Source organism: Macaca nemestrina, chromosome X (assembly GCF_043159975.1).
Source record: "Macaca nemestrina isolate mMacNem1 chromosome X, mMacNem.hap1, whole genome shotgun sequence".
NCBI classification, from domain to species: domain Eukaryota; kingdom Metazoa; phylum Chordata; class Mammalia; order Primates; family Cercopithecidae; genus Macaca; species Macaca nemestrina.
The window spans coordinates 146,347,221-146,373,950 of record NC_092145.1 but is presented as its reverse complement, the minus strand read 5'-3'; positions in this window follow the sequence as shown (position 1 = coordinate 146,373,950).

The following is a 26,730-nucleotide window of genomic DNA, read 5'->3' as shown; positions in this document are numbered from 1 at the left end:
GATCCTTTGTATTTCTGTGGTATCAGTTGTAATGTCTTCTTCTTCATCTCTGATTTTATTTATCACCACTAAACCAGCCTTACAGGAAATTTTTATGGGGGTGCTATACCTGGAATAAAATGAAAACATATGAAAGTAAAATACTGACCAGTAGAGGTAAATTCATAAATCAAACTCAGAATACTCCAGTGATGTGCTGGTGCTATGTAAATCTCTCAATCCTCTATTATGAAGGTTTGAAGTCCAAATGGTCAAAACAACAACAGCTACAATTAGTATATAAGAAACACACAATAGATAAAGAAGTAAATTAAGGCAACAAAAATATAAATCGTGAGGGAGAGGGAAAACTCAAGATAATTTTTATGTGACCAAAGTTAAGTTGCTATCAGCTTAGAATAGTCTATTATAACTATGATGATAGTGTGTAGTTATGTTAGCTCCATAGCAGCCACAAAGAAAGAAATTACAGCAGATGCACAAATAAGAAAGAAAAAGAAAACAAAGCTTAGCACCACAGAAAACCCCCAAACCCAGAGATAAACAAGAGAGAAACAAAGAAACAAAGGGTCTATAAAACAACCAGAAAACAATAAACAAAATGGAAAGAGTAAGTCGCTGCCTATCAGTAACAACCTTGAATGTAAACAGGTTGAATTCTCCAACCCAAAAGATATAGAGTGACTGAATAAATTAAAAAAACAAGACCCAACTATATGCTGCCTACAAGAGACTCACCTAACTGTTAAAAACAAATATACACTGAAAATGAAGGAATGGAGAAAGATATTCTATGAAAATAGAAACCAAAACCGAACAGGAGTAGTCATCTGTATATCAGATAAAATAGACTTTAAGTCAAAAAATGTAAAAAGATATAAAGAAGGTGATTATATAATGATAAAAGGATCAATTTAAAAAGAAGATATAACAGCTGTGAATATGTATATGTATATACATGCATCCAACACTGGGGGGCCCAGATATATAAATCAAATATTATCAGACCTAAAGGGAGTGATACTGCAATAAAATAATGATGGGGACTTCAACACCCCACTTTCAACAATGGACAGGTCATTTGGGTCTGAGAATCTGCTAGTCACAGATAGTACTTTGAGAAATGAGGCACTAAGTGATTGGATGAAAATGCCTGTGGATTTTATATTAATTATAATTCAGTTTGCCTAGTGTAAAGACAGATAGGCTGTACACCATTTTCAAAACATACTAACTGAGTGAACATGAGAAAGATCTCTTTCCAAATGGCACATCAATAGAATGGCATGTTTCAGCTTTAAATATTCATGACGTGTCTTTCTCTTGTTTCTTTCAAGTGTTTTGACATTTACTTAAGTAATTACTGTCACTATCAAATGGCAGCCCATATTTTTGTCCTTTGTAAATCCCCCATGTTATTATTCATGCCTTTGTTCCATTTCCACTCTTGGAAGCTGCTTTTATCAGGTTTGCCAGGTTGATTCCACACATATCTTGAATTAATCTACACAGCCCATCAGACTGTAGCCAACTTCATTTAATCAAGAAAAGCACAGAGGGAGACAGTAACAGGAAGGCGAGATTGGAAGCCTGATGACCACTACAAGGTACACTGATCAGACAAAACAAAAAAGCCACTTTCCACTCACGTCTGCTTATAACTGGCAATGCCAGAATCTTAATGTGTTTTGCTAAATCCATTGCAGAATTGTCTTCCAAAGATACATATTGACGTGTTAGCTTCATAGTCTTTGTTTCCCAAAGGTATCTTTATTCCCAAATATGTCAGAACTGACAAATTGTCTTCCTCTCTGTGAGTTCATTTGGGAGTTGAGTTGTGGGAGATACTTAAAGGAAAAGGGAGGTGTCATGTGTTTCTAATTGTGCTAAAATCTCTAAATATATTATTAATATTATAAGCCTGTTTAGAGTATTTAACACATAGTCAGTTATGCATGAATCTCCTATGAATGGCTGATTTTTCTTTTATTAAAGGAAAAAATAATTTTTAGATTAATAAGTGGTTCATTTTTCAATACATTTTTTTTTGGCTCTGCTCTACAAAAATAAATCCATCAAAACTCTCTCAGTAATGGCCACAAATATTTTGTACTTGTGCACTTTTAAAATAAAAGTTGAAGTCATTTTAAAGCCAATCAATTAGTCCTTAACCAAGGTTAAGTACAATTGGATATTAGCATGCTACTGCATAATACACTGAGCTGGCAGAAGAGAAAGTAATCAGCCAAGTTTTAAATGTTCTAGAGCCTTTGAATCAGGCAAAAACCAAATACTTTACATGTTAATTTTTCATATAAAGAAACCTAGAAGGGGTTAACTTAATCCAAGATCTGACAAAATCAGATGGACAACGTAGAAGCTGTCATTTTATGACATCTGTCACTATAGCAGGTACATTTGGGTGGGGTGGGGGGCTAATTATATTGGGAAAATGGCCTTTTGACAATTTTTTTTTAGTATTGATAATATACATTGTTTTTTTCTTTCTTCAGGCATTATGCCTCCTTCCTTTCCAAAGAGACAAAAGAGCAATCCTTGTAGGTAGTTTTTAATAATGTAGCTCAGTACCATTAAGTCTGAATACTTCCATGCGATTGGCTGTAGAACACTTCTCGTGTTTGCGTGTGTGTGTCTTTTGCAACCTGAATTTTCTGATTCTGCCAGGCCCTTTTGGAATCAGCAAGGTAGGATGTGTGACGTCAGCAACTGTGCCTGTTAGGGAGGAAGGGTTCTCTGTGGGGTGTGCTGACGTCTCTCTAGGAAATGACTTCAGTGCTGATGCTCTGATTTCTCCCTTTGGGGCACCAATTCATCCTGACACACATCTGCAGAGTAAGAAAGAATAGATCACAGTTTCATTTACTCAGGAGTAACCTTTTCTGGCAGTCTCCAGGTCACTTCAGGTGACGTCTGCCACCTGTGTATTGGTGAACATCACAGAGCAAAAAGAGAACACAGGGCTACTGCTCGGACTGCCCTTTGCTTGGCTCATTTCCATGCTTCTTTGGGAGTTAATATTTTGAGATCTTCTTTCCACAGAACTTCTCAACTCTTGAAATGCCTAGAACTGAATATGCTTACCTCATTTCATGTGATGGATGCTATTGAGAATTGCTTATATAGAATTAATCTTTCCTCTTGATTCAGATCATAACGTGAGATGTTTTATTTCTATTCCAAAGTGATCTCCATTGAGCAAGGTTCCTAACATGAAATGTAGTGCCATCAGTCAGTCAAGTAATTAATAATCTGTGGAATATCATAATGTGCTGATGTGATACTTGCTATTTGCAAAGGTCTTTAATGAAATACTGCAAGGGGTGTGGAGTGGGAAGAAAGAAGGTATTACCTCTTTGCTCTGTGATCCCTCTATTGGAGAAATTTATTTGGAAAAATGACCTTTTAAAAGTTGCTCCCTAATATTAATTATAAATCTATATTAGAAGAGAAATTCATTCTATATTCACTATTTATATCACTAGTAAAGGAAGCTTTGATCTTTTCTATTATAGATTGATGGCCTTATAAAATGAGTCTTAAGGTAGAAAGAAAAAAAATTAGTGTTTGTTTAGTAAATGAAACAATATCTTTTGGTCCATCTCAAATGTCCCCTTCCCCCGCTGAAGTGGGACTTGTAGAATTACTTCAGGATGGGAGGATTACAATTTTATCTAATTGTCATTTATTTTCTTTATGGTCCTTTTTAAGAATGTTTTGCTTTCTCAAAAGTCATAAAAATTGTATCCTATGTTTTCTTCTTTTCTCTACTTTTGCATTTATATCTACTATCTATCTGAAATTTATTTTTGTGGTTGGTGTGGGGGTAGCAGTAAAGATTCACTGTTTTATCAGTTGGATATTTAAATAATCCAAGACCATTTATTGAAAAGATCACCTTCTCTCCCATGCCACTGCATAATCAATTTTATCAGAAATCATGTGACAGTATATGAGTGGTCTGTTTCTAGACTTTATTTTCTTCCATTCATCTATTTGTCTATTCTTGTACCAATACCACATAAACTTCATTGCTTTAACTTTATAGTAAGTCTTCATATCTGACAATGTCCTCTAGCTCTTTGCTTCTTCAAGATTTCCATGGCTCTTTCTGGCCTTTGAATTTCCATATAAACTTTAGTAGCAGTTTGTGCATTTCCATAATGATTGAGATTGCATCAAATCTATAGACCAATTAGGAGAAAAATGATATCTTTACAATATTGATTCTTTGAACCCATGAATATAGTCTATGTGGAGGAGCAGGTTTAAAGTTTAAAAAGATCTGGAATAAATCCTGCTTTCCCCCAAATTAAGCATTTAGTTGAGTGCCAGATATACCCTACAAAAAAAAAAAATATGTGAAGAAGGTGAATATTGGCTTCAGTACTACTCTGCATTCTTTTTATCTTCTCCTCTCACTTTCACACCACTGGAAGTCCAGGAACTTCATCAATTTCTTTTGGGTGTCTGGGCATGTTCATTTCAACCAAACTCCATATCACATCTCTCCAATCAAAACTCATACATCACACAGTAACACAATACAAAATTGTGATGAGCTACTCGTTTAAGAAATGTTAGTTATGTTTGGAATCATACACACAGTATCAGGAAATATTTTTGATTGGTGTATCAGTAACTATGACCACGATACTGCTGCATAACAACCACAGAATCTCAGAGGCATACAACAATAAGGTCACAAGTCTGAATATCAGCTCAGGGATGGCTATCTAGGAGGACTTGGGTGGGGAGGCTCTGCTCTTCGTTTCTCTCATTTTCCTCCCAAGAGCAGTGAGCTAGTCAGAACAACTTCTTTCCATAGGTTTGCAGAGATGCGCGTGAGAAAGCCCAATCTCTCAAGTACTTTTCAAGCCTTGTATCTCCTGACATTCCACTGTCTAATGCAAGCAAGTAGACAAACCCAAAATCAAGGGATGAGCAAGTATGTTCCACCCACAAAGTGAAAGAGGGGTGAATGAATAATTTTTAACAATAACCTAATATGCCATAGTTGAACAATCTTGCAATTTCTTAAACCTATGAGCTTGCTAAATGTCAATGTATAATCAAATTCTGTTTTAATGAAATAAGAGAAATTAGCAGGTATCATTATGTTGCCCTAAGAATTCCTTTGTTTTAGATGTATCCAGCCTACATTTCATCAGTGACACATCTCTGTGCCCCACCTGTATTCCTCACTCATCTACTGGGTTAACTCTCCATCCTTTCAAGATTCAGCAAAAGTCTTTCCTCCTCTTGGAAGCCTCCTTAATGTCTTTTCCTGTCGAGTATTTTTCAAATGTCTGTCCTCTGGTGCCAATAGAAATCACACTGTGCATTAATCTATTAAAGCACTTAATACATTGTGTTGAAAATATAATTTGTTTCTCTGCCACACAAAGAAGACTTTAACGTATTTTCTGTCTCAACTGCCCCACCTATTCTTTTTAAGGTGGGTCTGTAGGACAGGATTGATCGTTATCTCTTTATTCTAGGTACTTAACACTTTGTCGGTGATAATTCATGTTAAATGAGTAAATGAATGATTCCCGTGCATATGTAGTGAATGCATATTTCCTCAGAATGTGTTTTGTGTCTCCTAGAAAGAAGTAACATAATTGAGTCACAGTATTTGTTAAATTATATGTTTTTGGTCTATTTTGCTATTTTATGTATGTCTCAAACTCTGGTTGAGAGCTTCTCTTTTTTATTTAGATAAAAGAAATAGAAAAGTTTAGAGGCAAAAATTACTTAAATGTGAAGCATTGTTTTGATTTAACATAAAAAATAGTTGCCTTCTAAAATATCAAGTTCTGCTTAATTTTAGAAAGAGACTAAATATTTTTATACCTATAATACTTATATCTTCTACCACTTTGGTTTCCTTGAAGTTGCCTATTGAGACTAATTTTAAAAATGAAAAACTTACACTGCCCCTGAACAGAAAATGTGTTCACATTTGAACTGCCTTGGAGAACCTCTGTAAGTAGCGGCCACAGATATGTGCTGTCCCCAGCTGGCATCTGGTTATCCTTATATGAGGGTGTGCTTTCTCTCCTTCCTCCTAACAAGACCATTTCCTCCTCCGCCAGCAAAAAGAAAAGTTCCTTTCGGTTCATTCATTGGCAAAAAGAAGTCTCAATTCCAGAAGATAACAAGATGTAGGGTGGTTATGTGACAGTGATGTTTTAAACTCAACTTTTTATTTCCTTTGAGTAATAGCTAAGTTGCTGGGCAGAAGGCAGAATTGAAGATGCTCAGTTACATTTATTCCCTTTTCATGTACTTAAAACCTCAAGATTTAGTTTAAGAATTTCTTTAATGTACATTTTCAGTTAATTGATCCCTTTATAAATAATAATTTAATGTTTTTCTAAGCAATGTGTGTTCATTATAGAAAATACAGACAATAGTAAAATAAAAGTAATAAAATTGAAATTATCCCTAATCTCAAAACTATATGCTCATTATGAAAAATATAAACCATATAGTTAAATAAAAATAATATTTAAATTATCCAAAAACCCAATATTGAGATAAAACCACTATTAACATTCCCACCTCTCTCTCTCTCTATATATATATGTACATATATATAGTATGCACATACATTTTTTAACAAAAACATAAAAATATTATACTTGTTTCTTAACCTGCCTTTTCACTTAATAATATATACTGAACATTAATATTTCCCTAGTTCTTAATTATTCTTCCACAATGTTATTTAATGGCTAAATTATTTTCCATTGTATGATTATGTAATAGTTAATTTATCCTGTCCTCTCTTGGTGCATATTTAGGTGGTTTCTAATTTCTTTCCTCATAAACATCATTTTAACAAATGCCCCTGTAGTCATAGATTTTCAAAGCCCTATGATCTCCCCACTCCCCCACACAACTTAGGATAAATTCCTATAATTAGATTTGCTAGATCAAAAGATATGCAAAATACAAATTAAATCTTCTCATATGGATTGCCAAATGGCCTTTTCTGGATTTATTTTGATACTTGTATATTGCTTTTTAGTTAAAAGCAATGTGTCTCATGAGCTTATTCTGTCTTTTGTTTACTTCTTATGATCTCTGGGAACCCTGAGGGACATGGGATTTTATGAACTGTGGTTGTGCTACAGGCTGACTGTGCAAGCCGAGCTGAATCCATGTCAGACACACACTGGTATCTGCCTTGCTGTGGTTCATCTTTACAGGGAGGCCCCTTGAGCCTTCATTGTGGCCCCTTGGGAAATGGCCACACAAGAGTTTCAAATATCAAGTCAAATGTCATGCCAGCAATAGCAAATGGCCCACTGTCGGTGTTTCATCTTTGAAAAGCCTAGTTGAAGTACCTGCCAATGGCAGACTTCTTGTCTGTTCTTAGGAATTAGCTTTTTCACTGACAGCATTTCACAAATGGCAATGTGCTCAAAATACTTGCTATATAGACGCTGCTAAAAAGAAAACACTGTAGAGGTGAGGGAGGTGTCATGGTTACTGTAAATTTAAAAGGGAATATGGAAATATGAACATGTTATGATCATGGCCATCTTTCTCTTTTTTAAAAATTATTATTATTATACTTTAAGTTCTAGGGTACATGTGCATAACGTGCAGGTTTGTTACATATGTATACTTGTGCCATGTTGGTGTGCTGCACCCATCAACTCGTCAGCACCCATCAACTCGTCATTTACATCACGTATAACTCCCAATGCAATCCCTCCGCCGCCCCCCTCCCCATGATAGGCCGGGTGTGTGATGTTCCCCTTCCCGAGTCCAAGTGATCTCATTGTTCAGTTCCCACCTATGAGTGAGAACATGCGGTGTTTGGTTTTCTGTTCTTGCGATAGTTTGCTGAGAATGATGGTTTCCAGCTACATCCATGTCCTACAAAGGACACAAACTCATCCTTTTTTATGGCTGCATAGTATTCCATGGTGTATATGTGCCACATTTTCTTAATCCAGTCTGTCACTGATGGACATTTGGGTTGGTTCCAAGTCTTTGCTATTGTGAATAGTGCCGCAATAAACATACGTGTGCATGTGTCTTTATAGCAGCATGATTTATAATCCTTTGGGTATATACCCAGTAATGGGATGGCTGGGTCATATGGTACTTCTAGTTCTAGATCCTTGAGGAATCGCCATACTGTTTTCCACAATGGTTGAACTAGTTTACAATCCCACCAACAGTGTAAAAGTGTTCCTATTTCTCCACATCCTCTCCAGCACCTGTTGTTTCCTGACTTTTTAATGATTGCCATTCTAACTGGTGTGAGATGGTATCTCATTGTGGTTTTGATTTGCATTTCTCTAATATGGCCATCTTTCAATTATTCTTCCTAGCATGGTGCATTGCTCAACGTAGGCATTCAGTAAACATTTGTTGAAAATTGGATGGATAAGTGATGGATGGAATGTTGTCTGTGATTCTTGATGTGTAGAGATGTTTATGTATAGTTGTGGTACTTTAAACTCTAGCCATGGCCAGGGCACAGCTACATTCTCTTTCATTCCCACTTAAGTCTGCAAGAAGATCTGAGTAGAGTTAAAATGTGAGTGAGAAAGGCTAAGACCAACCATTATTACAAATATCACAGTTCTGTCAATAGTTGTGAGTAAAGTGAGTGGGATAGCACAATTAGGTCTGGAAAGTTTGAATAATAATGATAATAGTGATGACCCTAATTAATTCTGGAACTTTTGGTGTTTAATATTTTAGGGGATCAGATTAGTAACGAATCTTGTGCAATGGGAAATGAGATCAGAAATGTTTTTGGAACCCTACCTGATCTGTCTCTCTCTCTCTGTCTCTCTGTCTCTTTCTCTCTCTCTCTCTCTCTCTCTGTCACACACACACGCACACACACACACACAGATTCACACACACTACTTCTTTGATGCTCTGCAGAATACATTATTTGGCATTTTTAGAAAATAATATGTGTCATTATCTATTACTGCATAACAACCCCCAAACTTAGCACCTTAAAACACATTTATTATCTCACAGTTTCTGTGGATCAGGAATGCACATACGAGTTAACTAGGCCCACTGTCTCCAGGTGTCTAACAAAGCCAGTGTGATTTCAAGGCTTGACTTAGAAGGATTTGCTTCCTAGCTCACTCATCAGGTTGTTGGGCCCATGTTGAGCTGATGGCTCAGTTCTTCACTGGCTTTTGGTCAGAGGCTGTTCTGAGGTCATTGCCATGTGGCCTCTTCATCAAAGCTGACTTCATCAGATTGAGCACATGAAAAGACAAAAGAGAGAGAGTACAAATAAAATGAAAGGAAGATACAATGTTTTGTAACCTAATCAAGGAAGTAATATCCATCACTTTTGCTGTATTCATTTTTTTAAAACAAATTACCGTAGTGAGCCAGGACACTCAAAATGAGTAGATTATACATGGGCATGAATACCAGGGATGGAGATCCTAGGGGCAATCTTAGAGATCTGTCTACCACAGAATCCATGAGGTTTGTGGGCATCTCTGTCTCTAGCTATCTATCTCTGTCTCTATCTATCTCTATCTCATCTATCAATCAATCTCTATCTCATCTATCTATCAATCTCTATCTATCTATCTCCCCACCTGCCTGCCAGATTATGGGCAATATCTTCAGCCTAGACTAGCTTTCTAGACTTTTATCTTTGCAAAACTTATTATTCATTTCTCTAAACATTTCCTTATCTTCCGTACGTTTAGCATCACATTGAGAAGGATGTTATGGCATCATTACCAATAGGAGCAACAACAAGACTAACAAACTTTTATTAGAAAATTTCTTTATGCAATGGACATGCAAGAACTGCAAGAATATTAAATTCATTCCATCCATGTTTTCATGTAATGAGCCTTTATTCTATATCCCCCATCTATTGTGTGCAAAGCATTTCAGAAATATAAAGATGAATATAAACTTCTTACTAAATATGTGTCTAAAGTCATTAAAAGAGGCCCAGAGCCAAAGCTCATGGGAAGATTCTAGATTGCTCAGCAAAGAGGAGGTGCTTCCCAGTTTGTTTCCACTATATAAGTCCTTCCCCCAATAACTTTCCATAGCAGTGCTGCTGGGCTGGACTCCACAGGTGGAGGAACCTTGAGGGTTAGCCTACACCAGTGGTTATCAAAATGTGGTGCTCGACCACCAATAGCAGCATCACCTGGAAACTCCTTAAAAATGCATATTATCAGGCCCTGCTCCAGACTCACCAAATCAAAATTTCTAGGACTAGAGCCCAGCAATCTGTTGTTAGAAGCCTTTCAGGTGGGGAAAATGAACTAAGGTGGCCCATGAGATGCAGCTGGGAAATGCCTCACTTACCAAGGGAAACCAAATATAAGGAACATGGCTGTGCTGTGGTCAAGGATAGGCCGAGGTAGGATGTTTATATTCTGCATGACTCAGCGAGTTTGTAGTGCAGTCATATAACTCCACTTGTTATCACAGCCATTAGCCATAACACGGAAAGGCCATCCCTTGGACCTACACCACTATTGTCTATAAAAGATATAATTGCCCCGCTGACACTGTATAGGCATGCTTGCACCGGGAGAGAGAGAGAGAGAGAGAGAGAGACAGACAGACAGACAGACAGAACTGTCCATCATCTTTGCAGATGGACAAGGGGAGCCAGGACACAGCTCAGCTCGCTCGTGCCTAGAGAAGAAAGAGTTAAGCTGCTGACCCTGAAGGGAGAGCCAGCCATGCAGCTGTGTGTGGAAACCACCGGCTCAAGCAGCTGAGACAAGGTGGACAGTGTGAATGAGCTGCTGATGAGAGAGCTACTGAATAAAACTACATTTCACCTGCCTGCCCCGCCCGCCGAGTGTTCTTTCAACTATCTGCTCATCCACCCACTCCCTTCAGACCTCAGCATAAGCTGGAACCTGACCCCGAGCAGGACATTTGGTGTACTCGTGAACCTGACACCAAAATATCGAGTAAAACATCACACTTCAAACAGATCTTTTGAGAGAAAATACTGAAAGTCGACAGAGAGGAGATGCAGACACCAAAATTGAAGAGGGAGGAAGCTGGGAAGCTTGCACAGAGCTGCCAAGTGCCAGGACTGGCCCTGATCCTAAGGAAGAGGTGAGTGAAGGAACTCCAGGGAACCACCCTCCCACTGTGGACCTCTGGGATCCTAGCAAAAAGAGATCCCATGACTCACATAGACATTTGAGTTTGCAGGGGGAACTCCCCAGGGGAGGCAGAGCTTAAACCTGTGTGGAGCCCAGAAGGTGTCATGGTGCCAGATGCAGCTTCAGTAAAATGCAGCCATAGGCACCCATCCCCCAAGGCTCTCCATCTTGCTCTGAGTGGCTCTAGCCCTGCTGGTGGCCAGGTGGGGAGAAAGCAGAGCTATCTTTCCCACAAAACTAGAGTGCATCTGATCCATGTGCCCACTTGCCTGCCATCCCCTCCCAAGACCACCTGCCTGGGTCTCCCACAGGAGGGTGCCCAGAGCACAACCTCCAATTCCCTGCCTGAATGTTTTGCCTGCAGCCTGGGAGCAGTTCAGCACCCCAGCCCCCATCCTGTCAGCACAGCCAGTGCTTGACCCAATGGGCCAGAAGACAAAACTGTGGGCCCCATCATAATACCCCAGGATTTGAGCACACTGTCCAGGGGTATCCAGCTGAGATCTGTGGCCTGAGCTCAAGTTGGGGAGGAGCCCCCAGTTTCAGAACACTGAGAAGAGTGTGGTATAGGCTCATGTGCTGGCACAGGAGCTGGGTGTCCCTCCCTGCACAAGACCAGTCCAGGAAGGGGTGTAGCCTGTCATCCAGCCACAGATGAGCCTCAGGGAGCCCAGGTGTTTCAGGCGACAGTGCTCCCTAGAGGGAGAAAAAGGTTTGGGACAAGCCTAGCTTGTTGGGACTACTCCTGGGGCAGATGCCAGAGAGAGACCTAGTTGGGGGCGCATGAGCTGTGTGGGCCCCACAGATGTTTGCTGGGCTGAAAACCTCAGGCTTACAAGTGCCATACAAGTTGCAGAGTCATGGCACAAGGCCCCTGCTTGGGGATCATCCACCCTTGGCCCACGGCATCACAAAATCACCCGCAGACATACTCCACAACCTGCTCTGACTTTGCCAAGCTCGGAGGACTAGTGGGTTACTGGAGAAGAGTTGCAGGCCTCCTGGTGACCTAACCTTCAGCTCAGACTGCCCCTGAGGGAGCAGCGAGTACAGGCCTGCCTACGCCCCACTTAGGGCTAAGGAAATGCAGGTGTGGCGCCAGTAATTGTAGGCGGCTCTGCCTAGGCCCAGGAATAGACTTGATGAGGGAGTCATCTCTTGCCCTCCCTAGATCACTGTTCTATATGCACTGAAATATAAAACAGATGCATGGACAAGTAAGAGCCCATCTATCTGCTTTATATGTAAAGAGATGGCCCTTACTCTTAAGTGCCACTATTGAAAAGGGGCATATTACTTAAAAAAGGGAACCCCGTCAGGCTAACTGTGGACTTTTCAGCAGAAACCTTACAAGCCTGAAGAAACTGGGCCTATTTTAGCATTCTGGGTTTTTTTTGTTTTGTTTTTTTGTTTTTTTGTTTTTGACACAGCCTCACTCCATCATCCATGCTGAAATCCAGTGGCATGGTCTTGGCTCACTGCAACCTCTACCTCCTGAATTCAGGAGATCTTCCCACTTCACGTCAGCCACCTGACTAGCTAGAATTACAGGTGCACACCACCACACCCAGCTAATTTTTGTATTTTTAATAGAGATGAGGTTTTGCCATGTTGGCCAGGCTAGTCTTGAACTCTAATTCACCTGCCTTGGCTGCCCAAAGTGCTAGGATTACAGGTGTGAGCCACCATGCCCAGTCCTATGTTAGCATTCTTAAAAAAAAAAAAAAAAAAAATCCAACCAAAAATTTCATATCCTGCCAAACTCGCTTCATAAATGAAGGAAAATAATCTTTTCCACACAAGCAATCACTAAGGGAATTTGTTACCAGCCTACAAGAGATTCTTAAGAGAGTTCTAAACATGGAAACAAAAGAACATCTGCTGCCATAAAAACACATGAAAGCACATAGCCCATAGACTCTATAAAACAACTACACAATCAAGACTATAAAGCAACCAGCTAACAACAACATGATAGCATCAAAACTTCACATATCAATATTAACCTTGAATGTAAATGGTCTAAATGACCCCACCTAAAAGCCACAGAGTAGGCTGAGTGTAGTGGCTCACGCCTCTAATCTCAGCATTTTGGGAGGCCAAGGTGGGTGGATTGCCTGAGCTCAGGAGTTTGAGACCAGCCTGGGCAACACGGTGAAACCTTTCTCTACTAAAATACAAAAAATTAGCCAGGTGTGGCGGTGTGTGCCTGTACTCCCAGCTACTCGGGAGGCTGAGGCAGGAGAATTGCTTGAACCCAGGAGGCTGAGGTTGCAGTGAGCTGAGATCGCACCACTGCACTCCAGCCTGGACAACAGAGGAAGACTCTGTCTCTTAAAAACAAAAACAAAAACACACACACATATATATATATACACACACACACACACACACACACACACACACAGAGTGGCAAGTTGGATAAAAAAACCAAGACCTAAAACCTAACTGTATGCTGTCTTCAAGAGGCCCATCTCACATGTAAAGACACCCATAGGCTCAAAGTAAAGGAAAGGAGAAAGACCTATCATGCAAATGAAAAAAAGGGCAAGAGTCACTATTTTATATCAGATAAAACAGATGTTAAACCAACAACCGTTATAAAAGGACAAAGAAGGTCCTTACATAATGATAAAGAGTTCAATTCAACAAGAAGATTTAATTACTCTATATAGGCACCCAACATTTTTTTTCTACAAAAAGAGGAAAAGCCCAGAGGAGATAAGTGAACATTAGTAATTTCATTTTACATAGATTTAGAATGTAATGATGGAAAGACGGAAAATTAACTGTTGGGTGCTGTGCTTACTACCTGGATGATGGGAGCATTCATGTCCCAAAACTCAGCATCACCCAATATATCCATGTAACAAACCTGCATATGTAACCCTTGAATCTAAAGTCAAAGCTGACATTTTTTTAAAAAGAAACCTTCCAGGTGATTCCATTTAAGAACCACTTACTCAAAAGATCCCTTCCTCTATTTCACAGTTAACAGGTTTTTTCTTTTATCCCAGTTGTAGAAGTTTCTTGGATACAAATGTCAAGGTGAGCTTAGCTCCAAATTTCCCTAAAAGTTCTGACTTTAAAATGACCCTTTCTTTGATTGTCTTTATGCTGCCTGTTTCTTCTCTATCCATTTTCATTCTGCCTTCTATGTAACCTACTGTACCACTGCACAGGCATTCTTGCCCTGGTGTTTTTGCTAAATAAAATTCAAGAAGCTAGCCATCTCAGGATGGGCACAAATGCACACATAATCAAAGCATGGACAGAATGATATCAGTCCTAGTCATGATCAAGGTGGAGATAGATGTTGGCAGAATCCAGGGGAAGGCTTATTTTGTTCCAGCTGGAAGGAATGGAGAAGGTATTACAGAAGAGGTAGCACTTGATCTGAGCTTTGAAGGATGAGAAGTATTTTAATAGACTGGGAAGTGGGGGGATTAGTGTTTTGACATATATCTGAAGTTAAGTGCAGAGTTTTGTGCTTAGTAATTAGAGTATGCAGGTACAGTGGCTGGAATTTTCGTTTTTCCCAACTTGCAGCATATTCTGTTTTAACCTGGATTCTTTCTAATCTGCACCAGCCCCCTTTTAAAAAGCCTATTTTTCACGTTTTCCTCGCCTTTCTCATCTCACAGCTATTCTGAATTTGCTTCTGCCTGAGACTAGCACCTAATAACCAAATGGGAGTAGACACATTCCTAGCTGACGGAGATAATTTGAGAGTTAGTAGCCTGAACAAGATCATATGAAAGCAATTTCACTTTGGTTCTAGTCTAGTAAGTCATCATAGCAGGTTTATAATCTTATGGATCTGGGTGATGAGTTAAGGGGATTGGTTGGAAAAGAGAAAGAGAGTGGGGTGTTAAGAAAAGTTTTATATTTCCCAAAAAAGGGAAAGAGCCCAGAGGAGATAAATGAGCACTAGTGATCTTGTTTTAGATGTAGAGTGTCGTGATAAATTATGGTGATTCTCAAACAGGGAAGATTTTGCCTCTTTGGGACATTTAGCAATATGTGAAGACATGTTTGGTTGTAATAAAGGCAAGAAGGGGTGGAGAGTAGGGGATAGGGCACGCTACTGGCATTTGGTAGGTAGAGGTCAGGGGTATGGCTAAACATCCTACAATCACAGAATAGTCCTCCTTCCAACACCAGATAATTATTCAGTCCAAAATGTCAATAAGGCTGAGGTTAAGAATCCTGGATTAAAAGTACATTCAACATCTATAGGCCGGGCGCGGTGGCTCAAGCCTGTAATCCCAGCACTTTGGGAGGCCGAGACGGGCGGATCACGAAGTCAGGAGATCGAGACCATCCTGGCTAACACGGTGAAACCCCATCTCTACTAAAAAATACAAAAAACTAGCCGGGCGAAGTGGCGGGCGCCTGTAGTCCCAGCTACTCGGGAGGCTGAGGCAGGAGAATGGCGTAAACCCGGGAGGCGGAGCTTGCAGTGAGCTGAGATCCGGCCACTGCACTCCAGCCTGGGCGACAGAGCCAGACTCCGTCTCAAAAAAAAAAAAAAAAAAAAAAAAAAAAAAAAAATACATTCAACATCTATTATAATAGATGGGCTAATAAAAAGTGACCCATCAAATGCTGGCAAGGATGTGGAGAAACTGGATCCAATCACTCATGTGCTGCTGGTGGCAATGTAAAATGATAATAGCTACTCAGGAAAACAGTTTGGCAGCTTTTTATAAAACTAAACCTGCAATTGCCATATCACACAGCAGTTGCGCTCGGGCATTTATTTATCCAAGGGAAATGGAAATGTACGTTTTCTCAAAAGCCTGTGCACAAGCATTCAAAGCACCTTTATTCATAATAACCCCAGACTGGAAGCAACACAGATGTCCTTCAATGGGCAAATGGTTAAGTAAATTATGGTACATCCATACCATGGAATATTACTCAACTATGAAAAGAATATACAATTGATACACACAACAACTTGGATGAATCTCCTGAGAGTTATGCTGAGTGAAAAAGGCCAATCCCAAAAAATGACATATTACATAATTCTATTTGTATAACATCTTGACATAAAATCATAGTAAAGAACAGATTAGTGGTTGCCAGGTGTTAAGCGGGTATGGAGGATAGTAGAAAGGTGAGTTGGTTTTAACAGGGCAACACTGTGGTGATGAAACTGTTCAGGATTATGACTAGTGATGGATACAAAAGCCTAGCATTCTGGTAAACTTGTATAGAACTAAACACACACACACGAGTGCAAGTAAGCCAAGGGAAATCTGAACAAATTCAGTTGATTGTAGCTATGTCAGTAGTCTGGTTGAGATGTTGTACCATAGTTTGAAAGATGTTCTTATGGAGTAAAACTGGGTAAAAGTACATAGGATCTCTTTCTGCGTTATTTCTTACAACTGCATGGGAATCTACAATTATCTCAAGCTAAAAACTTAAAAATGAATTCAGATCCACATATTTTGAAAATAATGTTTGGATTGCACAACCTTTCAGTAAATTATATCCTTTTTATGCTTAAATTCATTGTGATTTTTGTCTTCTTTTCTCGAAGTGTAAGCTCTCAAGGTGAAAAAAAAAAAGGCATGTTCAACCTTATTGATAATTTCCCAATATCACTAGTTATAAAAATTATAGTGATCCCTTTCCACTATACCACTTTGGTTGCAAATGTCTCTATCTGTCCCTCCTACCTACACATGCTTCACTAGGCTAAGTAAACATTGTCTGTTGCCATCAATACAAATATAGCACTTGAAATAAGGTCATCCTTTGCTAGACTGTAACTTGTGTCCAATATACTATGATTCTTAGAACTAAAGAATGATATAAAAATTAACCTCAGTAGAGATTGTAAATATGAGTGACATTTAAAAAAAATTGAAGTTTTAAAAATAGCTGTCCCATTCCAAGTTTTATTTATTCAACATTTCTAATTAATATGTTTCTAATTAGAACTTGATGGAAATCACCTTTGTTGAGCCTAATGTGTTTGTTCTTCTGTTAACTTGCTAAATTAAGAATATATCTTTATTGCCTTTGAGATGAACAGTGATTTGCCATCCCTGTTGCAATGGTGCTAGCAGCTTTATCTCAAAATCAGCCACTATCATACCTCTAGTACTAATGAGAATTCAGAGAATGGCCTACCAAAGATATAAAACCTGCTTTGTAAAATCAAGGATATTGCTATTTCTGAAACCATGGAAGGTAGAAAGCAACAGGAGAAGACAAGGTTAGGTTTTTCGACTCTCTTCTCTTTGATTTATTTGACACATAGAAGATAATTATAGTCTACGTGTCAAACCAGGATGGAACGAGTGTCAGCATGATTTCAGAAAACATCTGGAAAATCACATAGGACAATAATATTGTGTATCTATAAAAGGTGAAAGAGAATTTCTCTTTATTCAGTGAGCAATATGATAGCTTAAGAAATTATCTGACTTTTTTATTATACTTTAAGTTCTAGGGTACATGGGCACAATGTGCAGGTTTGTTACATATGTATACATGTGTCATATTGGTGTGCTGCACCCATTAACTCGTCATTTACATTAGGTATATCTCCCAATGCTATCCCTCCCCCCTCCACCCACCCCACAACAGGCCCCAGTGTGTGATGTTCCCCTTCCTGTGTCCAAGTGTTCTCATTGTTCAATTCCCACCTATGAGTGAGAACATGCAGTGTTTAGTTTTCTGTTTTGCCCATTCAGTTCTTGCAATAGTTTGCTGAGAATGATAGTATCCAGTTGCATTCATGTCCCTACAAAGGATATGAACTCATCCTTTTTATGGCTGCATAGTATTCCATGGTGTATATGTGCCACATTTTCTTACTCCAGTCTGTCACTGATGGACATTTGGGTTGGTTCCAAGTCTTTACTATTGTGAATAGTGCCGAATTAAACATACGTGGGCATGTGTCTTTATAGCAGCATGATTTATAATCCTTTGGATATATGCCTATTAATGGGAAGGCTGGGTCAAATGGTATTTCTAGTTCTAGATCCTTGAGGAATCGCCACACTGTTTTCCACAATGGTTGAACCACCAACAGTGTAAAAGTGTTCCTATTTCTCCACATCCTCTTCAGCACCTGTTGTTTCCTGACTTTTTAATGATTGCCATTCTAACTGGTGTGAGATGGTATCTCATTGTGGTTTTGATTTGCATTTCTCCGATGGCAAGTGATGATGAGCACTTTTCTCTGTGTCTGTTGGCTGCATACATGTCTTCTTTTGAGAAGTGTCTGTTCATATCCTTCACTCACTTTTTGATGGGGTTGTTTTTTTTCTTTGTAAATTTGTTTGAGTTCTTTGTAGGTTCTGGCTATTAGCCCTTTGTCAGATGAGTAGATTGCAAACTTTTTCTCCCATTCTGTAGGTTGCCTGTTCACTCTGATGGTAGTTTCTTTTGCTGTGCAGAAGCTCTTTAGTTTAATTTGATCCCATTTGTCAATTTCGGCTTTTGTTTCCATTGCTTTTGGTGTTTTAGACATGAAGTCCTTGCCCATGCCTATGTCCTGAATGGTATTGCCTAGGTTTTCTTCTAGGGCTTTTATGGTTTTAGGTCTAACATTTAAGTCTCTAATCCATCTTGAATTAATTTTTGTATAAGGTGTAAGGAAGGGATCCAGTTTCAGCTTTCTACATATGACTAGCCAGTTTTCCCAGACCATTTATTGAATAGGGAATCCTTTCCCCATTTATTGTTTTTGTCAGGTTTGCCAAAGATCAGCTGGTTGTAGATGTGTGGTATTATTTCTGAGGGCTCTGTTCTGTTCCATTGATCTATATCTCTGGTTTGGTACCAGTACCATGCTGTTTTGGTTACCGTAGCCTTGTAGTATAGTTTGAAGCCAGGTAGCATGATGCCTCCAGCTTTGTTCTTTTGGCTTAGGATTGTCTTGGCAATGTGGGCTCTTTTTTGGTTCCATATGAACTTTAAAGTAGTTTTTTCCAATTCTGTGAAGAAAGTCATTGGTAGCTTAATGGGAATGGCATTGAATCTATAAATCGCTTTGGGCAGTATGGCCATTTTCACGATATTGATTCTTCCTATCCATGAGCATTATATGTTCTTCCATTTTATTTCGTTGAGCATTGGTTTGCAGTTCTCCTTGAAGAGGTCCTTCACATTCCTTTTAAGTTGGATTCCTAGGTATTTTTTTCTCTTTGAAGCAATTGTGAATGGGAGTTCACTCATGATTTGGCTCTGTTTGTCTGTTATTGGTGTATCAGAATGCTTGTGATTTTTGCACATTTATTTTGTATCCTGAGACTTTGCTGAAGTTGCTTATCAGCTTAAGGAGATTCTGGGCTGAGACGATGGGGTTTTCTAAATATACAATCATGTCATCTGCAAACAGGGACAATTTGACTTCCTCTTTTCCTAATTGAATACCCTTTATTTCTTTCTCCTGCCTGGTTGCCCTAGCCAGAACTTCCAACACTATGTTGAATAGGAGTGGTGAGAGAGGGCATCCCTGTCTTGTGCCAGTTTTCAAAGGGAATGCTTCCAGTTTTTGCCCATTCAGTATGATATTGGCTGTGGGTTTGTCATAAATAGCTCTTACTATTCTGAGACACATTCCATCAATACCGAATTTATTGAGAGTTTTTAGCATGAAGGGCTGTTGAATTTTGTCAAAGGCCTTTTCTCCATCTATTGAGATAATCATGTGGTTTTTGTCTTTGGTTCTGTTTATATGCTGGATTACATTTATTGATTTGCATATGTCAAACCAGCCTTGCATCCCAGGGATGAAGCCCACTTGATCATGGTGGATAAGCTTTTTGATGTGCTGCTGGATTTGGTTTGCCAGTATTTTATTGAGGATTTTTGCATCGATGTTCATCAGGAATATTGGTCTAAAATTCTCTTTTTTTGTTGTAGCTCTGCCAGGCTTTGGTATCGGGATGATGTTGGCCTCATAAAATGAGTTAGGGAGGATTCCCTCTTTTTCTGTTGATTAGAATAGCTTCAGAAGGAATGGTACCAGCTCCTCCTTGTACCTCTGGTAGAATTCGGCTGTGAATCCATCTGGTCCTGGACATTTTTTGTTTGGTAGGCTCTTAGTTATTGCCTCAATTTCAGAGCCTGTTATTGGTCTATTCAGGGATTCAACTTCTTCCTGGTTTAGTCTTGGGACAGTGTAAGTGTCCAGGAAATTATCCATTTCTTCTAGGTTTTCTAGTTTATTTGCTTGGAGGTGTTTATAGTATTCTCTGATGGTAGTTTGTATTTCTGTGGGGTTGGTGGTGATACCCCCTTTATCATTTTTTATTGCATCTATTTGATTCTTCTCTCTTTTCTTCTTTATTAGTCTTGCTAGCAGTCTATCAATTTTGTTGATCTTTTCAAAAAACCAGCTCCTGGATTCATTGATTTTTTGGGGGGTTTTTTTGTGTCTCTATCTCCTTCAGTTCTGCTCTGATCTTAGTTGTTTCTTGCCTTCTGCTAGCTTTTGAATGTGGTTGCTCTTGCTTCTCTAGTTCTTTTAATTGTGATGTTAGGGTGTCAATTTTAGATCTTTCCTGCTTTCTCTTGTGGGCAGTTAGTGCTATACATTTCCCTCTACACACTGCTTTAAATGTGTCCCAGAGATTCTGATATGTTGTATCTTTGTTCTCATTGGTTTCAAAGAACATCTTTATTTCTGCCTTCATTTTGTTATGTACCCAGTAGTCATTCAGGAGCAGGTTGTTCAGTTTCCATGTAGTTGAGTGGTTTTGTGTGAGTTTCCTAATCCTGAGTTCTAGTTTGATTGCACTGTGGTCTGAGAGACAGTTTGTTATAATTTCTGTTCTTGTACATTTGCTGAGGAGTGCTTTATTTCCAACTATGTGGTCAATTTTGGAATAAGTGTGATGTGCTGAGAAGAATGTATATTCTGTTGATTTGGGGTGGAGAGTTCTATAGATGTCTATTAGGTCCGCTTGGTGCAGAGTTGAGTTCAATTCCTGGATATCCTTGTTAACTTTCTGTCTCGATCTGTCTAATGTTGACAATGGGGTGTTAAAGTCTCCCATTATTACTGTGTGGGAGTCTAAGTCTCTTTGTAAGTCTCTAAGGACTTGCTTTATGAATCTGGGTGCTCCTGTATTGGGTGCATATATATTTAGGTAAGTTAGCTCTTCTTGTTGAATTGATCCCTTTACCATTATGTAATGGCCTTCTTTGTCTCTTTTGATTGTTGTTGGTTTAAAGTCTGTTCTATCAGAGACTAGGATTGCAACCCCTGCTTTTTTTGGTTTTCCATTTGCTTGGTAGATCTTCCTCCATCCCTTTATTTTGAGCCTATGTGTGTCTCTGCATGTGAGATGGGTCTCCTGAATACAGCAAACTGATGGGTCTTGACTCTTTATCTAATTTGCCAGTCTGTGTCTTTTCATTGGATCATTTAGCCCACTTACATTTAAGGTTAATATTATTACGTGTGAATTTGATCCTGTCATTATGATGTTAGCTGGTTATTTTGCTCGTTAGTTGATCAGTTTCTTCCTAGCATCGATGATCTTTACATTTTGGCATGTTTTTGCAGTGGTTGGTACCTGTTGTTCCTTTCCATGTTTACTGCTTCCTTCAGGAGCTCTTGTGAGGCAGGCCTGGTGGTGACAAAATCTCTAAGCATTTGCTTGTCTGTAAAGGATTGTATTTCTCCTTCACTTATGAAACTTGGTTTGGCTGGATATGATATTCTGGGTGAAAATTCTTTTCTTTAAGAATATTGAATATCGGCCCCCACTCTCTTCTGGCTTGTAAAGTTTCTGCTGAGAGATCCACTGTTAGTCTGATGGGTTTCCCTTTGTGGGTAACCCGACCTTTCTCTCTGGCTGCTCTTAACTTTTTTTCCTTCATTTCAGCATTGGTGAATCTGGCAATTATGTGTCTTGGAGTTGCTCTTCTCGAGGAGTATCTTTGTGGTGTTCTCTGTATTTCCTGAAGTTGAATGTTGGCCTGCCTTGCTAGGTTGGGGAAGTTCTGGATAATATCCTGCAGAGTGTTTTCCAACTTGGTTCCATTCTCCCTGTCATTTTCAGGTACAGCAATCAGATGTAGATTTGGTCTTTTCACGTAGTCACATGTTTCTTGAAGGCTTTGTTCGTTTCTTTTTACTCTTTTTTCTCTACACTTCTCTTCTCGCTTCATTTCATTCATTTGATCTTCAACCACTGATACCCTTTCTTCCAGTTGATTGAATCGGTTACTGAAGCTTGTGCAGTTGTCACATAGTTCTCATGCCATGGTTTTCAACTCTATCAGGTCATTTAAGGACTTCTCTGCATTAGTTATTCTAGTTAGCCATTTGTCTAATCTTTTTTCAAGGTTTTTGGGTTCTTTGCGATGGGTTCGAACTTCCTCCTTTAGCTCAGAGAAGTTTGATCTTCTGAAGCCTTCTTCTCTCAACTTGTCAAAGTCATTCATTCTCCATCCAGCTTTGTTCCATTGCTGGCAAGGAGCTGCATTCCTTTGGAGGGGGAGAGGCGCTCTGATTTTTAGAATTTTCATCTTTTCTGCTCTGTTTTTTCCCCAACTTTGTGGTTTTATCTACCTGTGGTCTTTGATGATGGTGACGTACAGATCAGGTTTTGGTGTGGATGTCCTTTCTGTTTGTTTTGCTTCTAACTGTCAGGACCCTCAGCTGCAGGTCCGTTGGAGTTTGCTGGAGGTCCATTCCAGACCCTGTTTGCCTGGATGTCAGCTGCGGAGCCTGCAGAAGAGTGAATATTGCTGAATAGCAAATGTTGCTGCCTGATTGTTCCTCTGGAAGCTTTGTCTCAGAGGGGTTCCCGGCCGTGTGAGGTGTCAGTCTGCCCCTACTTGGGGGTGCCTCCCAGTTAGGCTACTCAGAGGTCAGGGACCCACTTGTGGAGGCAGTCTGTCCGTTCTCAGATCTCAGACTCCGTGCTGGGAGAACCACTACTCTCTTCAAAGCTGTCAGACAGGGACATTTAAGTCTGCAGAGGTTTCTGCTGCCTTTTGTTTGGCTATGCCCTGTCCCCAGAGGTGGAGTCTACAGAGGCAGGCAGGCCTCCTTGAGCTGCAGTAGGCTCCACCCAGTTCCAGCTTCCCGGCTGCTTTGTTTACCTACTCAAGCTTCAGCAATGGCGGGCTCCCCTCCCCCAGCCTCGCTGCCACCTTGCAGTTAGATCTCAGACTGCTGTGCTAGCAATGAGGGAGGCCCTGTGGGTGTGGGACCCTCTGAGCCAGGTGCAGGATATAATCTCTTGGTGTGCCATTTGCTAACACCCTTGGAAAAGCGCAATATTAGGGTGGGAGTGACCCAATTTTCCAGGGGCTGTGTGTCACGGTTTCCCTTGACTAGGAAAGGGAATTCCCTTCCCCCTTGCACTTCCCGGGTGAGGCGATGTCTTGCCCTGCTTTGGCTCTCACTCAGTGGGCTGCACCTACTGTCCTGCACCCCCTGTCTGACACGCCCCAGTGAGATGAACCCGGTACCTCAGTTGGAAATGCAGAAATCACCCGTCTTCTGTGTATCTGACATATTTTTTGAGGAAAAACTTAAGGCTAAAAATCAACTTATTTCACTTAAAGTGATGCTTGTTTTAAATAGTGATTTAGATAAATAAATGAGCATTTCTTGTTGCCCCAAAATATGTTGAAAAATAGTTACATGGTGGGGATCATTGTCTTGTTCCTGTTTTTAATGGACATATCTATATTTTGCTGTTTGGAAGAAGTTTGTTCTTGGTTCCTGATAAATATGTTTACTCAAATTAAAGGCATAATTTTCTATTCACTACTTATGAATCATTTTATCATGAATTTCTGTTTAATTTTAGCAGATGAATCTATTAAGATGATTATATGGCTTTTACTTTTTTAATTATGTAAATTGTTTTCTGATGTTGAATTATCCTTGAATTCTTTGTGTACCATGTACATTCCTTTAAAATCCACTTTAATGTTCAATTTGCTAATGTTTGAGTTATATTCATAAATGAAATTGGTCAACAGTTTTCTCTGAGGGGAAGGAGTTGTCCTGATATGAAACTCTGATTTTCATATCAGAGTTAGGTTAGTCTCTCAGACATAGATTTGGATTTTTTTCTTACCTTTGGAATGAGTTAAATAGAATACACATGGATTTTTTTTTCCTAGAAGATATGATAACCCTAATCCGAAGAACTATCTGATCATAGTGGTCTTTGTAGGGGAAAGAAAGAATCTTGAGAATTTTTAATTTTTTTCCATGGTCTATTAAGTTCTTTACCCTACTTGGTAATATTTAATAATTTTTGTTTTCTTTTTTATATTTTATTTTATAATTGATACATAACATTTATACGTATTCATGGGGTACACAATGATGTTTGGATACATATGTATGCTGATCATATCAGGGTAATTAGCATATCCATTATCTCCAACATTTATCAATTCTTTGTGTTAGGAACATCCAATGTCCTCCTCTAGCTATTTGAAACTGTAAAATATATTATTGTTAGCTACATTAGGTCTACAGTGCTACAGAACATTAGAACCCAGTCCTCTTATCTAGCTGTTGTGTATATATCCTCTAACAAATCTCTCCCTATACCTCCCTTCTCCCTTCCCAGCCTCTGGAGTCCTCTGGTCTACTTTTTATTTCTACAAGATCAACTTTTTTAAGCTTTTGCATATGAGTGAGGACATGCAGTGTTTAACTTTCTTTTTCTGACTTATTTCGCTTAACATAATGTCCTCCAGTTCCATGCATGTTACCATGAATGACAAGATCTCATTTTTATGGTTGAATAATATTCCATCATTTATATATGCCATATTTTCTTTATCCTTTCATCTGTTGTTGGGCACATAGATTAATTCTATGTCTTGGCTATTGTGAATAGTGCTGCAATAAACATGGGAGGGCAGATGTCTCTACAGTATACTAATTTCCTTTCATCTGGATATGTACCCAGTAGTGAGATTGCTGGATCTTATGGTAGTTTTATTAGTAGTTATTTGAGGAACTTCCATACTGTTCTCCACAGTGGCTGTACTAGTTTAACATTCCTACCAACTGTGTAAAATTGTTCCTTTTTCTTCACATCCTCACCAACATTTGTTATTTTTTGTCTTTTTGATATTAGCCATCCTAACTGGGATGAGATGATACCTCACAGTAGTTTTGTTTTGCGTTTTCCTGATGATTGGTGATGTTGAACTTTCTTTTTTTTTTTTTCCCAAATATTTCTTGGCCATTTGTATTTCTTCTTTTGAAAAATATCTGTTAAGATCATTTTCCCTCTTTTTTAAAAATTATACTTTAAGTTCTGGGTTACGTGTGTAGAACATGTAGTTTTGTTACATAGTCATACGTGTGCCATGGTGGTTTGCTCCACCCATCAACTCGTCACCTACATTAGGTATTTCTCCTAATGTTATCCTTCCCCTAGCTCCCCACCCACCACAGGCCCCAGCATGTGATGTTCCCCTCCCTGTGTCCATGTGATCTCATTGTTCAGCTGTCACTTATGAGTGAGAACATGCAGTGTTTGGTTTTCTGCTCTTGTGATAGTTTGCTGAGAATGATGGTTTCCAGCTTCATCCATGTCCCTGCAAAGGACATGAATTCATCCCTTTTTTATGGCTGCATAGTATTCCATGGTATATATGTGCCACATTTTCTTAATCCAGTCTATCATTGATGGGCATTCGGGTTGGTTCCAAATATTTCCTGTTGTGAATAGTGCAGCAATAAGCATACGTGTGCATATGTCTTTGTCATAGAATGATTTATAATCCTTTGGGTATATGCCCAGTAATGGGATTGCTGGGTCAAATGGTATTTCTAGTTCTAGATCCTTGAGGAATCCCCAAACTGTTTTCCACAATGGTTGAACTAATTTACACTCCCACCAACAGTGTAAAAGTGTTCCTATTTTTCCACAACCTCTCCAGCATCTGTTGTTTCTTGACTTTTTAATGATCGCCATTCTAACTGGTGTGAGATGGCATCTCAATGTGGTTTGGATTTGCATTTCTCTAATGACCAGTGATGGTGAGCATTTTTTCATATGTCTGTTGGCTGCATAAATGTCTTCTTTTGAGAAGTATCTGATCATATCCTTTGCCCATTTTTTGATGCGGTTGTTTGCTTTTTTCTTAAACATTTGTTTAAGCTGTTTGTAGATTCTGGATATTAGCCCTTTGTCAGATGGATAGATTGCAAAAATTTTCTCCCATTCTGTAGGTTGCCTGTTCACTCTGATGGTAGTTTCTTTTGCTGTGCAGAAGCTCTTTAGTTTAATTAGATCCCACTTGTCAATTGTGGCTTTTTATTGCCATTGCTTTTGGTGTTTTAGACATGAAATCTTTGCTCATGCCTGTGTCCTGAATGGGATTGCCCAGGTTTTCTCCTAGGATTTTTATGGTCCTAGGACTTAACATTTAAGTCTTTGATCCATCTTGAGTTGATTTTTTGTATAAGGTGTAAAGAAGGGGTCCAGTTTCAGTTTTCTGCATGTGGCTAGCCAGTTTTCCCAACACCATTTATTAAATAGGGAATCTTTTCCCCATTGCTTGTTTCTGTCAGGTTTGTCAA